Source organism: Malaya genurostris, chromosome 1 (genome assembly GCF_030247185.1).
Source record: "Malaya genurostris strain Urasoe2022 chromosome 1, Malgen_1.1, whole genome shotgun sequence".
Lineage (NCBI taxonomy): Eukaryota > Metazoa > Arthropoda > Insecta > Diptera > Culicidae > Malaya > Malaya genurostris.
In genome coordinates this window covers 17,682,936-17,696,995 of record NC_080570.1, presented here as the reverse complement: position 1 = coordinate 17,696,995, position 14,060 = coordinate 17,682,936, and the positions used below count along the sequence as shown (strand labels likewise).

The 14,060-nt window shown below is 38.9% G+C and overlaps 1 protein-coding gene across 9 annotated transcripts in view; it reads left to right on the top strand.

Moving 5' to 3' along the window:
* Positions 1–14,060, top strand: part of LOC131433755 (leucine zipper putative tumor suppressor 3-like) — a 75,824-nt gene that overhangs the window by 21,809 nt on the left and 39,955 nt on the right. The gene's annotated exons all lie outside the window — the stretch shown is intronic.

Here is a 14,060-nt window from a genome sequence, read left to right as displayed (position 1 = left end):
AATTACTTTAAAATCCAAGGACCCAAGAGGGTCTCTGATTGTTTGTAGTATTTAATAGATTTGACTTGGAAGCATTAAAAAAAAATTCACAAACGAAAGTTTAACAAAAGTGTTTAATATTTGATTTGTAATAAGTTTTTCCTAAATATAAACATAAACCGAAGTATCACTTAATTAAAGGACGGTAACGGTCACAAAAACCTGACTACTGAATGACAACAGAAGAACGCTTCCAAAATTTATTATTCAAGAGAGAATTTTTTTTTCGCGAAAATTTGACTTGTTTCGGATGCACGTAAATTGTACTACAACAAATAGCAAAAATATTTCCTCCATTTAGGTCAGGATCTGTGTTGAAGTCTATCCTTCTATCTGAAAATTATGAGTAATTTTAGAGAACAACTATTTGTTTAAGGGGTATTATTCTGTTTTTTCCATACTTTTGAATGCTTGTAACGCAGTTACTTGTAAAAGTATTTAGGCAAATTAGTAACTAATCGATTCTAAACATAATATGTCATTCAAAAACATAGTATTTAAAACCAGTGCAATATTTAACACTCCAATGGTCCTTTTCAGAGCCATTATGCATCGAATAGATCTATTCGACACCACAGAATCAGCGTGAAGAATTTGTTTATGAATTTCAAATTCGCAACTGCAGGAAGCTGATTAATATAAAGCCCCTAAATCATTCTCTACAGTTCAAGCGATCCTTTTCAGGGCGCTTATGAATAAAACTGTTCTTTTTGGAATCACCGAATCAACGGAACATAATTAATATAAATCCGCTGAATATTTATATACAACTCAAATGGCCCTTTTCAGGGCCCTCATAAGCCAATTTTTTTTCTGAACCATAGAATCAACGCGAGGAACTTGGTTATAAATTTCAAATTATCAGCTCCAGAAACATGATTAGTATGAAGCCCCTAAATCTTTCTATACAACTTTAACGGCCCTTTTCAGGACCATTATGAATCAAACTGTTCTTTTTGGAAACACAAAACCAACGTGAAGAATGCGTTTATAAATTTTAATAAAACACAAATGGTCCTTTTCGAGGCCATTATGAATCGAAAGGTTCCATTAGGCACTACAGAATCAGCGTGAAGAACTTGTTTATAAATTTCTAATTATCAGCTACAGGAACCTAATTAATATGAAGCCCTTAAATCTATCTATAAAACTAAAATTGTCCTTTTTCAGGGCCAAGGCCCTGAATATTTCTATACAACTCAAATGGTCCTTTTCAGGGCCATCATGAACCTTACTTTGGTGCCTGAAAAGCACCTTATGAATCAAATTGTTCTTTTCGGAATTACCGAATCAACGTGAAGAATTTGTTTATAAATTTCAGGCTATCAGCTGCAGAAACAGGAATAGTATGAAGCCCATAAATCATTATGTAAAACAAAAATTGTCTTTTTCAGGGCCATTATGAATCGAATGGATTCATTCGGCATTACAAAATCAGCGTGAAGAATTTGTTTATATATTCGCAGCTGCAGGAAGATAATTAATATGAAGCCCCTAAATCTTTTTATAAAACTCAAATGATCCATTTCAAGGCCCTCATGAGCCAAACATTATAAATGAAAATTATTTATCAATTTCGATCAAATTCAAAAAGATTGGAAGAAAAATATGAATGTATTCAATTCAATTCAATTCAATTCAATTCAATTCAAACTAAAAATTGATCCTTTATTGTACGAGGTTAAACTTGAGCATAATGAAAACCGGATGAAATTTAAGTTATTCCTTCACGATTTTTTTAACTTCTGATCGAACGCTCTTTATCAAGTTCCGGACAAGTATTGCATCGCATTTTTTGGACGCTTGAGTCCAAATTTTTTTGAACTCCTGCATGTTCTCAGCTTCTTGAAGACCCTCTTCAGGGTTGCCCAGTAACGTTCAATGGGTCGAAGCTGAGGGCAATTTGGTGGATTGATATTTTTTTCAACGAAATTTATACCCTTTTCCGCAATATTTATTTATTTCAATAGGCGACATTTTTAAAACGCAAAATTTCAACCGCACAAACAAGTAAACAAACGAAAACTGACAGCCAAGCACACAGCATGCTGTGATCTGAGCATTAAAAACCATCACAAATACATGCGTGCAACACAAATGTATGTGGATAGCTTATTTTCGATACACTTCTTAAATAACGAAAGTTCATTGTACCGTTATCATCAATTGTTCGCTTTATTCGAACAAACGTGAAGCCCTTATCAATAATGGCCAAAGGGCATTCCCCTTTGATACTACTGGAGAGAATGGAAAAAAATGTCACTCAATAGCATAAGTTTATCAGCTCCGAAAGCAGGTTCAATATTCGTCGATTTCCTAAAGGGATAGCCGGGAAAAAAAGAGACAAGTGTTCGATTAAAAAAAAACAAACTTTCCCGGAGGTTGATGAGATACATACGACATGTCCTGTCCTTTCCACAGGCCGCCTTCGTGGTAGGCAACATTGTAGCAGTAATCTGATCTAAATTCTTTCGTGTGCATTTATTTGCATATACCAGCAAGTTTTAGAAGCAGAAACGGCACGTTTTTGCGATCAAGTTTGTTTTTTTATGTACCCGGACTAAGGGACCAACAATTTCCGAGGTACTCCATAAACGGAAAATGGATTCCATTCACCGTGTAGCAAACTGAAGAGGCTCCGATCATAGACAAATAGACGCGGAGTAGCCGAGTTAGCAAGTTTCATAAATTGTATTTTGATTATTTTCGAAATTTTATGGAATATATGGAATCAAAATGTGTCATTCTTCTCTAACAATTCACACTCACCTGTCATATAGGTCAATTTTGCGGTTAATCGCATTGTTTTTTTCGAGTCGGTCTTTCTTCTGAACCTCCAATAGAAGCTAGTCTCTCCGATCCGGAGAGATCTCCAATACCCCTGGGATAGAAATGAATGAAAAAGCACCGCTTCAAGAATAGACGCAGAGAACCCACTGGTTAGGGTCTAACAGGAGTCAGCTCCATAAATGGAGCAAATCGTGTGAAACGTGTAGTATATTTCCGCTTTCAGCTGCCTCCTGTCATCAGGCAGTGGCGGCAGAATAGAAAGAATCCGAAAGCCCGTTCACCGGACACCAACGAGTGAAATGTTGCCTTTTGCGATGCAACAGTGCGCACTTTCCTGCACCGGGGAAGGGGAACCAGGCAGGTAACTAGCTTATAGTAGTGGCCCAGCAATTCCTCAACCGGGGGCCCCACGGGGACCAAAAGAAAGCTTGTTTCTTTTAAGCCTGTGTAATTTTTATCCGGTCTTTCCCAAGCCTTCGCAAGGAACCCTCCACTGACACTGGGCAGGCTCGGTCGCAGGTACCACAGAAAGACTGGAAAAAAGTATTTGAATTTAATGTGCCGCGCACATGATCAACCACCTCACAAACCGCGTCATTCGTCGTCATCGTCGTTGTGTTGGCCAAACCGAACAAAACGGCCGCTTGATTCATAGTAGAGAGAGGTGCGGCACTGGCACTGGCAGTACCGTGCCCGATCACTGGAACCGGGACTGGGAAGGACGTGCGGTAAAGTTGTTGGCCTACATTTTATTTTATCTCCACAGTCCATGAGATCTTTCACATACATATATTTTTTTTTTCTTTCTGCAACTCTATCGTGTGGATTCCCCTCCGTCCGGAGTGGGGCGGCTATCGTCGGCGGTCAGCGAAGGGCGCTTCAAAGACAACGACGCTGCTTCTAGTTGTTGGTGGTGCGAAAAGAATAGCCATCCGGGAACTGAGTGTTTGACAGCTGCTACGAAATAAATGGAATTCCGGGAAAGCTGCCTTTCCACTGACTGTGACTGTCAAAAAATGCATCAATTACCATCGGATTGCTGCGATCGGCGCATCGACTCAGATTTAAACATTGTCACCAAAAGCCACTTTGCATGTTTTGTTTTTCCAAATTTGATTAAAACTTTCTTTTAAACAGATAATCGAAAAATGACCAATCCCACAAAAAAGCACACAAACACAAAATAAATCAAATTTCAAACAAAATTGCAAATATCGATTGTTACTCACATGTTTGGTAACAATTTAATTTTTTCTCAAGTTCTGTGCTATCTTCGTGCTATTTCTAGTAAAATTTTCAGTAGTACGAGAAAACCACAAATTACTCAAAATTATAGTTTTCTAAAACTCTTTGGAATCAAAGAACTTTAAACCGAAAAACTCATGAAGCGTTTTGTGCCGGTTCCAAACTCTTGGTTCAGAATGCAGTTTCAGAATTTATTTCCCGAACTTTGGTTCAAAATTCTGGTTCAGAATCCAGTTCTCGAATTCATTTCATTACCGAACAACTCAACGGACGGACATCAATTTCAGAAGCAAAATCTTCTGCTCTGAAAACGCAATTTTCTGTGGGCAGTAGGCCACATTTTCGCGGTTACCTTGGTAACGGCAGTCACGAGTCGCCAGTCCAGTGTCAGTATGGAGGAACAACAGCTACCAAGCAGACAACCAACCAGCGAAAATCACGACAATGGCACTGAACCTAATTAAGTTCCAGAATTAGATTCAGTTCTGCAATCATGTTCCAGAATCTAGGTTCAGAATTCCGTTTCAATAATTTGATGCAGAGTTCAGTTCGAAAATTCTGCTCCGAAGTTCAGTCCATGAAACCGAATTCCAGAATTCAGTTCCAAACTCAGTTCCAAAATTCAGTAGTTCTAGAATGGATTTTTGAAATAGAACTAAATTCTGATCCGAATCTTCGATCCTAGATTTTGAAATCCTAGATCTGAAACTGAATTCTGAACTTGAGTTCTAGACCAGAATTCTGGAATTCGAACATTCATGGAACAGATTTTTAGAACCTTATTTTCATCGAAATTTCTGGAGCTGAGTCCTGAAACTAAATTTTGGACCTGGATTCTGCAGTTTAATTTCAAAAATTGAACCTGAATTCTTAAAATACATTTTGAATCAGGGTTCTCGAACTGAATGTTGGACCTGAATTCTGGAACATAATTCAGAACCTAAATTTTGCAACTGAATCCTGGATTCTGAGATTGAGTCTGGAACTGAATTCTGAACTTGATTTCTAGACCAGAATTCTGGAATTCGAATATGGATTCTGGAACTGATTTCTAGAGCCTTATTCTTAACCGAAATTTTAAATTCTGAAACTAAATTTTTAACCTGGAATCTGAAATTTAATTTCTGAAGTGGACATTAAGGGCTGAGGCCAGTAGGTCGCGTATAACCACGTGGCTCGCTCTGCGTATTACATTTCTCTCCATGCTCTCTGGCATTTGTGCAAAATGACACTCGATGAGCCGGTTGGCCAAGAAAGTTTCGATATTTTCGGTTACAAGTTTGACTACATCACAAAAAATTCAATAAAGCTACCGCTTGTTTGGCAGCCTTTCTGAGCCGATTTTATTTCTCTTTCATTTTTCGTTGCGTTACCAGGAAACTGGAGCAGAAAAAATGGTTCCGCCATAGAAATCGATTTACCTTCAAAAAAATAACATTCACTTCATTTTTATTGCGACAACCGACACTAATCGCATCCAAATTAAATTATCTAGACATTATCAGGATAGATTTTTGATTCATGCTTTTGAATGCGAGATATTCAATGAACAAGTTCTCGAACTAATATTGGAAACCGAATTCTGAGCCTAAGTTCTAAATCAGTATTCCGGAATTGTATTCTGGTCGTAGATTGTAGAATTGAATTTTGGAACAAAACTTCGAACCTGGCTTCTGAAACTGAAATTTAAAGCTAAATTTTTGATAGGGTTTCTGGAGTTGAAACCTAAACTATTTTGGGCCTGTATTCTGTAATTCAATTTTGAAAATGGAGAAGAATTCGTAAACTAAATTTTGGATCATAATTCATGGACTAATTTTAGAAACTGTATTCTGAACTTGAGTTCTAGACCTGGATTCTGCGCCTAAGTTTTGGGCCTGGATTTTAGAACTTAATTTTGGAAATCATTTTGGACCCAGATTCTGAAACTAAATCCGGAAATTGGATTTTAATTTTGGATCAGCATTCTAGAAATTAATTCGGGAGCTAAATTCTGGAACTGAAATCAAAATTGAGAACTGGAAGTGAAATCTGAAACTGAATTCAAAAGTGAATATTGGACCTGATCTCTGGTACATAATTCAGGACTTTAATTTTGTAACTGAACCTGGATTCTGAGCCTGAGTCTGAAACTAAATTCTGAATTTGATTCCAGGATTCTGGAATTCGAACATCTATTCTGGAACTGATTTTTAGATTTTTATTCTTGATCCGATATCTGAAGCTGAGTCCTGAAACTTAATTTTGGACCTGGATTCTGCAACTTAATTTAGAAAATGGACCTGAATTCTTCATACATTTTGGATCAGGACTCTCGAACAAATATTGGATACTGAATTCTGAACTTGAGTTCTAATCCAAGATTCTAGAATTGAATTTTGAACCTGGATTCTGAAACTGAAATTTCAAGCTAACTTTTTGACTAACTGAATTATAAACTTCTATTTTGGACCTGGATTCTGAAATTCAATTTCGAAAATGGAACTGCATTCTAAAATTAAATTTAGGGTCAAATTTTGAATTCAGTTTCAAAAATTATTTGCAGAGTCCAGGTCCAGAATTCAGTTCTAGAAGTTCCATGTGCAGAGCTTAAATCCAGCAAGGTTCAAAATTCTATTCCATAACCGAGATTCAAAATCCAAGCTCAACACTTAGTTCCAGAATTCAGATCTAAGATCAGAATTAAGATTCTAAAATTAGTTAGATTTATAAATTAAAATTAGTTCTGAATTCAGTGTCAAAAATCCATTGGAAATCCAGATCCAGAATTTAGTTCTAGAATCCATGTACAGAGCTTAAATATAAAATTCAGTTTCAGTTCCAGAATCTGGGTCCAAAATTGTTTCCAGAATCAAGTTTTAAATTGCAGGCCCAAAACTTAGGTGCAGAATTTAGGTCTAGAACTCAAGTTCGTAATTCAGTTTCCAAAATTAGTCCAACAATCATGATCCAAAATTTGGTTTAAGAATCCAGGTCCAGGTACAGATTCATAATACTGAGTCATGACTCAATGGCAGAATCCTAGTCCAGAGTTCAGTTCCAGGATTTAAATCCATAGTTCAGTCTCGGAATTCAATTCCAGAATTCAGTTCCGAAATCCAGTTCAAGAATTCTTATTCACGATGAAGTTTCGAATTTCGGTTCCAGAATTCAGGTTTAATTTTTTTTCCAAAAACTCAATTGTAGAATCCAGCTCCTGGACTCACCTCCAGAATTTTGTTCCAAAATCCCCGTTCAGAAAACGATTCCAGAGTTCAGATTCAGAATTCAGTCCAGCATTCAAGTGCAGAATTAAGCTCCATAGCTCAGTCTCAGGATTTTTTTTAAAATTTATATCGTTTATTTATACCCGGCCTTCAGGATTTAGTTCCGAAATACAGCTTCAGAATTCAATTCTGTAATCCGGGTACATAATTGAGTGTTTAACATTGTAAAGAGTGATTTTTTTGCTGGTATTTGTTTTGGCGACACTGTTTTTGACAGATCAGATGACAGCGTGAATCGTGTCTTGTGTCATTCCCAAACTTGTTCAGTTTGGTCTATGATTTAATCATTACAGAGAGTGTGTGCCAAGATTGGACCTTGCGAATGGGCAATCTGAAGCGGAGCCGAAATCATCTTCAGACATTAAATTTTATTGATCGTTTTATCGATTTCAATAAAGATTTAATCAATTTTCTCAATTCTTTTTGTGTTTTTTAAGTAAAATCCTGTACCTCTTAGAAATCACGCTTTAGAACTTAAACGATGCTTTTTATTCGTATTCACATCATTCGGTTACGTCTCTGAAAATACCCACCCATTTCTTAGTTGTGCAGCCAAATACAAATAATAAAACCCCTCGGTTCCATATAAACGAATCAGTATTATTTGGTTTACCGAAACGAACAAGTTACCCTTGCCCACTGTTCTCTTCAGCTTTTCACGTGAATGTTACCGAACATATTTTTTACTGGCAACATGGTTATGTTAGTCTTGTTATTTGTATGACAACAATCTGGGAATTCACAACTTATTATTAGTTATTGGAATGTACGAAGCTTACATACGAGCTTCTTCAAAACACGGTTCAAAATATAGTCGTAAAAATGTTTAGCGTCAAGAAGAAGATGCGGTCCATATTGCAGGAATATTTGTCATTACAGAAAGAATGTCCTGGGACATTTAACATAGGATCAGCTGCACTGTTGTACTGAGTGTAAATATAAAAAATATCTTGGTTAAAAATAATAAAATGGTCTCTTAACCACAGTAAAGATTGAGATTTAAATCAGAAATATGTGCATCTACTAAGATTTTCAAATAGTTTGATTTCGCTAAGTAAAAATATAACTTTTTTTGTGTGGAATCCATTCAAATAAAACATTCACGAGTAGTTCTTCTTTCTATGCCCGATTTTTATACCTCAGCATCAGATAGCCTTTTGGCATCATGCACTTGATCAGTTTTCGAACCTGTTGTTCCAATTTTACACGAGAGAACTTCAAATTCAAATGTTTCTGAAGCATGCATTGTGGTACACTAGATAGGATTACTGTCGGCCGGGACTGAGGATGAGTTCACATTTGGCCTTTTCAGCAGCTTCCTCCTCTCGAAGACTAGCAACTAGCAATGATCGTTCCAAAATAGTAAACAGTGTCTATGGAAAACGCATCGATTTTATTTATTTTGATCTTCAGTGTTGCCAGTTATATAAAAAATGGCAGTATACCTTGACAGTGTACCTCATAGCATCCACAACGTGTCCACGAAAATTCACCAGAGTATTCCGTATTATAATTTGTATTTGCTCCTAGGTCCCATACAAACGAATCGTCAATGTTTGGTTCTCATCGAGTGGACAAGTAGGCCTAGTCCATACTTCTGTTTCGATGCAACAGTTTTGAAATGTGACAACGGAGATCGTTGCTGGCAACGTTTTATAGTTGCTATGGTGCGAAACAAGTTTGTTTGTTTATGTTTATCGTTGCTGTATAGTTTGTATTTTGGACCAAAATTTTTGGTACAACCTCTGCTCTGCATCTACCAATTTGATTATGTGTTTCGCGGGATAACAACCGAATGGGGTTCAAAAGGTAAGCCAAATGTTACAATGAGGAACAAGGATCAGAACTCCGATGAGGTTGGCGATTTGTTGTGTCAACGGTTTGCGTAGAATGTTGCCTCAATTCTGTCTTGTTTCGCAAAGAAGATGAAGTGTCTGTTTGACTTCTCTTGAGAAAAAGTTTTGATACTGTTTTTAGGTAGTTTTTTTTCTGAAAATCCAGCAAATTTGACAAAAAAAAGTAATGAACTCGAATAATATTGTACTCGTGAGGGCAAGATTTGACTGTACGATTTGTCGGGATCTAAAAATGCTACGGAATATTCGGGAAAATCATGAATCTTTTGCCGGCCCATTCCGGGTCGACCGTTGCGTGCATTCTATCGTGCATCTCTCGTGACCAGTAGCTTTTCCCTGTCCTGTGAACCGAACTAATCCATCGCAAAAATGCTCCTGCCTCTCTCTCTCTTGCTCTTTCCGGAATGCAGCATCACGAGACGATGACGACGACGACGACGACGAGATGACCAGGACCCGATAACACCACAATGCCCGCACAGTCAGCCACATCGGCCATCGGAGCCATCAGCCAGTGGGAATAACTCAGCTAAAGAATTTTAATTTGGCATGATTTCCCCTCCTATTCCAAAGCGGATCGTTCGTTCGTCGTGCGCGCGTGGGTTTTCTCTTATCACGGTGCTATCATCACGGGCTTTTTGTTTTGGTCTTGCTCCGTTTTGCGTCAGCTTCGCGCCAAACGAACGTCAGGCTCGCCCGGCAGAAGAGGGAAAAAAAACGATTGCCGGACGAAAAAAAGAAGAAAAAAAACGTATGTTATGAGGATTGTTAAACGATTCGTACATGCGCGAGACCAGTTCTGTTCGGATGGAAAGATACGTACATATTGTAAACTCCCAGTTAAACCAGTAAAGATTTGCTGAGGAGACGCTTTCAACGCCGTCGTACCGTGGCAAGACAATGAGCAAATATTTCTTTCTATAAAAAGCAACATTATGTAATTTTTAATTGAAACAATTATTGTTTCGTTCTCTGTTTTTTTTTTCACGCACCTTCACACACACACACACACACACACCCTCTGCATACATCAGACCGTGTTGAAGAAGAAACCCAAGGCTTGAAGAAGCGCCTCCGTAGTTTCACTCCATTTATAGAATCCGCTTGTGACAATTGCAGTCGAAGTTGGTAATGGCGTCGACAACCGAAAGGTTCGTCGCCTGCCCACTTTTGGATGGTTGCAGTCTTTTGTTGCACCCTGTTTGGTATCTGGCTGAGAGTGGATTGGGCTGGTGGTTCCCCGATTTCCCCACTCCCCACACCAACCCCCGCAAACGGGAATTGTTGTTTATGCTAATCGAAAACAGCGTGTCCCCAGAGTCATTAACGGTATCGAATTAGTGACTGCGGGAGAATGCGGGCTGATGTTGGTGGACCCCTCACATATTCCACATGTCAATTGCTCCGAGTGGTACAGCAGTTTTCCCCGAGGCACAGTTCGTAGTAGTAGGCTAGTTGTGCTATTTTTTTCCGTGTTGTATCGAGATGTCACAAATGACATTTGCACGTGCTCCTGCATGCTTGTGGTTTATTACCGGGGCAGCCACCCCCCCCCCCCCTCTTTCATTTTTCCTGTCTCCTGTCCACAGACCTCCTGTCGGTGGGATGATTCTGTCCATGGCAATCTTCTGTCTGTATGTTGTACCGCTAACGGATAACCGGATAGCACTCGCCGAGCGCAGTGAAAGTCGATCTCGTTACCAGCTGTGTTGTGCCGGCACACCTTAATGTTTTAATTGGTAAAAATGCTGTCGTTGGTCGTAACTGTCACAATTTCAGGCTCTCGCTCCCTTCGCTTCTGAATGCTACAATTACACAGCAAATATACCATTCATGTTGAAGAAAACCACCAAAAAAAACCATAAATTTCTACACATTGGAGAGGAGTTACTAGTTTCTACCGACTGTCAAATTACCCGACTCGTCACAATTCAATGCAAGTAAACCAGAAAGGTTTAATTTAACTACGCCACGGGGTGTCCCCCCTTTCCCACTCGATCAAACTAATTCAATCAATCAGCTGCGATTCCCGTTTTGTCAGTCGTTTTCCAGTTCTTGGAATTTTCTGGGTTCTCAGGGGGGTCCGGGTTCTGTCCGGTCCGGTTCGGCCGTGTCTCTTCATCTGAACCGATGTCAATTCAACGCGAACGAAAAAAACATGTTTGTACGGCGGGGCTGGCATACTGTGGGAAAATTGTTCACGCACCTGGGGCACCGCCGCCGTGAAGATCTTGGCTGTCGAGCGGGTCGTCGTCGCCGATGGACTCGAATGGATCGCAAAACGTAAGACGCCGAACCAACCATGTGTGGGTGGATGAGTGGCTCTTGCGTCTGTCTTGCGGGTGATGTTCGCGGTAGCTCGAATTCCACCTCTGGGAGCCGCCGGCAGTGAACTGGTGGGAATAAAATGACCGTTTGTGTAGGGCTTATTCTCGTCAGAATGCGAACTGCATTGATAAAACAAAATTAAATCATAAACTGAATTTTCTTCATTTTCATTTTTGAACAGCTAAAAAATATAATTGACGAATTTCGTGCTAACTCAGGCAAATATCGGTAGCACCCTTTGCCGTTGTCATATTATAATACAGCTACTTGGCATACTTTGTTTTTCATCAATCTTAACTGTCTTCTGGAAAGGGCGAAACTTTTATTCAAATGGATATAATCGAAAAATGACAAATGACTGACTTTCACATGATTAGTCAAATTTTCGAATACAACTTGACAAAATCCAAATTGAAATCGTTACTATATGTTAGGTATTTGTGCTGCATGCCGTGGCATAATATCTTACAAGAGAAGTCCACCTACGAACAAAAAAAGGTGGGTGGGTAATGCAAGAGACATAACTAGTAGACGTGAAAACAAATAAAACTGACGTGCTTCTTCCGAATATAGCTATTCGTTCGTATTAGTTGATGCGCCTTTTCAAAATTCATCCAATGGATGAGTGATAAGTTTTTTTTATTGTGAATATCTCTGGTTTTATTTAACGTATCAACATATTAATTTTTCCGCGTCTTCGGAGATATGATCAGCAATTTGTGATGGAATTTTCAGTTATATAAGACAACCACAAGTAACTCGAAATTAAAGTTTTCTAGAATGTTTGATAAGCAAAAGAAGTGGAAATTCGATGCTGCGTAGTTGACTCGATCAGTTCAGACCAGACTCCAGGTCCAGTGTTCAGTTTTGAAATTCAGATTCAGAATCCAAGATCAGATCGAAATTTGAACTTCTCGCCCCAAATGCGAGGCCAGAATCGAGTTCCAGAATTCCGAATATGAATTCAACAACTTGACTCAGAGCCCGGGTTTTGAAACCAAAATCTGGAACTGAGATCAGGAGCTTGATTATAGACCGGGATTGTCGCGCAGAATTTCGGAAATGAATACTGGCCTTGGATCTGATTACTGGAATTGAAATTGAGGTTCAGACCAGAAAATAGTTTAAACTTTTCTGTCCGAAATTCGGATTCAGAATTCGGTTTCAGAATCCTGAAATTGAGTTCGGAATCTTCAGACTGAAATTCAGGATCGTAATTCTGATCCACCATGCATTTGTATCTCCAGAACTCGATTCTAAAATGCATTCCAGAATCCAAGTTCAGATTGCAGGTCTAGAATTTGGTTAAAAAATTCAGTTCTACAATTCTAGAAGTGTAACTGTACTCAGAAGAGCTGGGTTCGGAAGTTTTTTTTAACTAAAACTCAATAAAATTGAATTTCGGAGCTGAATTCTGGATCCGAATTTTAAAGCTGAATCCTGAACCTGCCAATAACTTTTCCTTAAATAAAAATACAGATGGCTTGTTACTGTAGATTGGCGAATTCCGATAATATCGTTAAACGTTTTTTATGGGATCGATTTGTTAGTCCTTAAAAGAACTGGAAAATTGATTTCTTCGATATTCAGCAATGCTGATAGAGTTTAAATATTAACATCACTATACACGGTCACCAAGCAGAGGCGAAGCTAACACAAGCTAAACGAACTGTGACTTGATTGACTGATTCTCTAACGATTCTCTATTTGCAATGAACGAAAACATTAAGATCTGTTCATTGAAAACGATTATTTGGTCCTAGAATAGACTGGTTGATTAAACTTCTTCGATGCTTCTAAATGCCGATGGTATGCTATTCGACTGCGAAAGATCAACAGAATATCAACAGAAACTAATTGCTTCTAGTGTAGACCAAACGGCACTCTAAACGACACTCTTCGCAGCAGAACATCGAACGATGCTAGCTAACATGCAAAGAAAAGAACAACCTGTTTGATCCCGTTTATGCGGTAACTTTTTCGCAGATTTTTATTTCATAGTTGTTTTCGCCAGTCTTTTTTTTCAAGCGTTTCGGACTAATTCAAAACAATGTACCTCAGTTTTGATTTAAACAAAAAGTAAGATTTCATGCCAAAATTCTATCCAAAACAAAAGGTTCCCAAGGAAATGGTTGAAATAAGCTAGCGTCATCGAAGAAGAATGTTACTGCCTTTCAATTCGCAGAACTTAAAAATCCGTCTGCTGACAGTTCGATCCCGTCGATTCACCCGAACCAGCTGTCAACCGCAAGTGATAAACGACACAAACCGACAGCGTTCCAAACCTCACAGCCCAAGGACCTTGAAAATCCGATCGGCCGGTGTTCTAATCACGGTCACCACCCCCCTTTCCCCTCGGTCTCATGAACCCCGCCCTGGATGCAGATTGTTAATGGGTGGCCGCGATGGCTCTAATTTACTCGTCACTCTCACCGGTAACTATTAGCATATTACACACGAGGAGGCATCGCCGCCGCTAAGTCCTGAGCCGCCCGGCGATGGATGCTTCGAAAATTGATCGAAAATTTATGGGAAA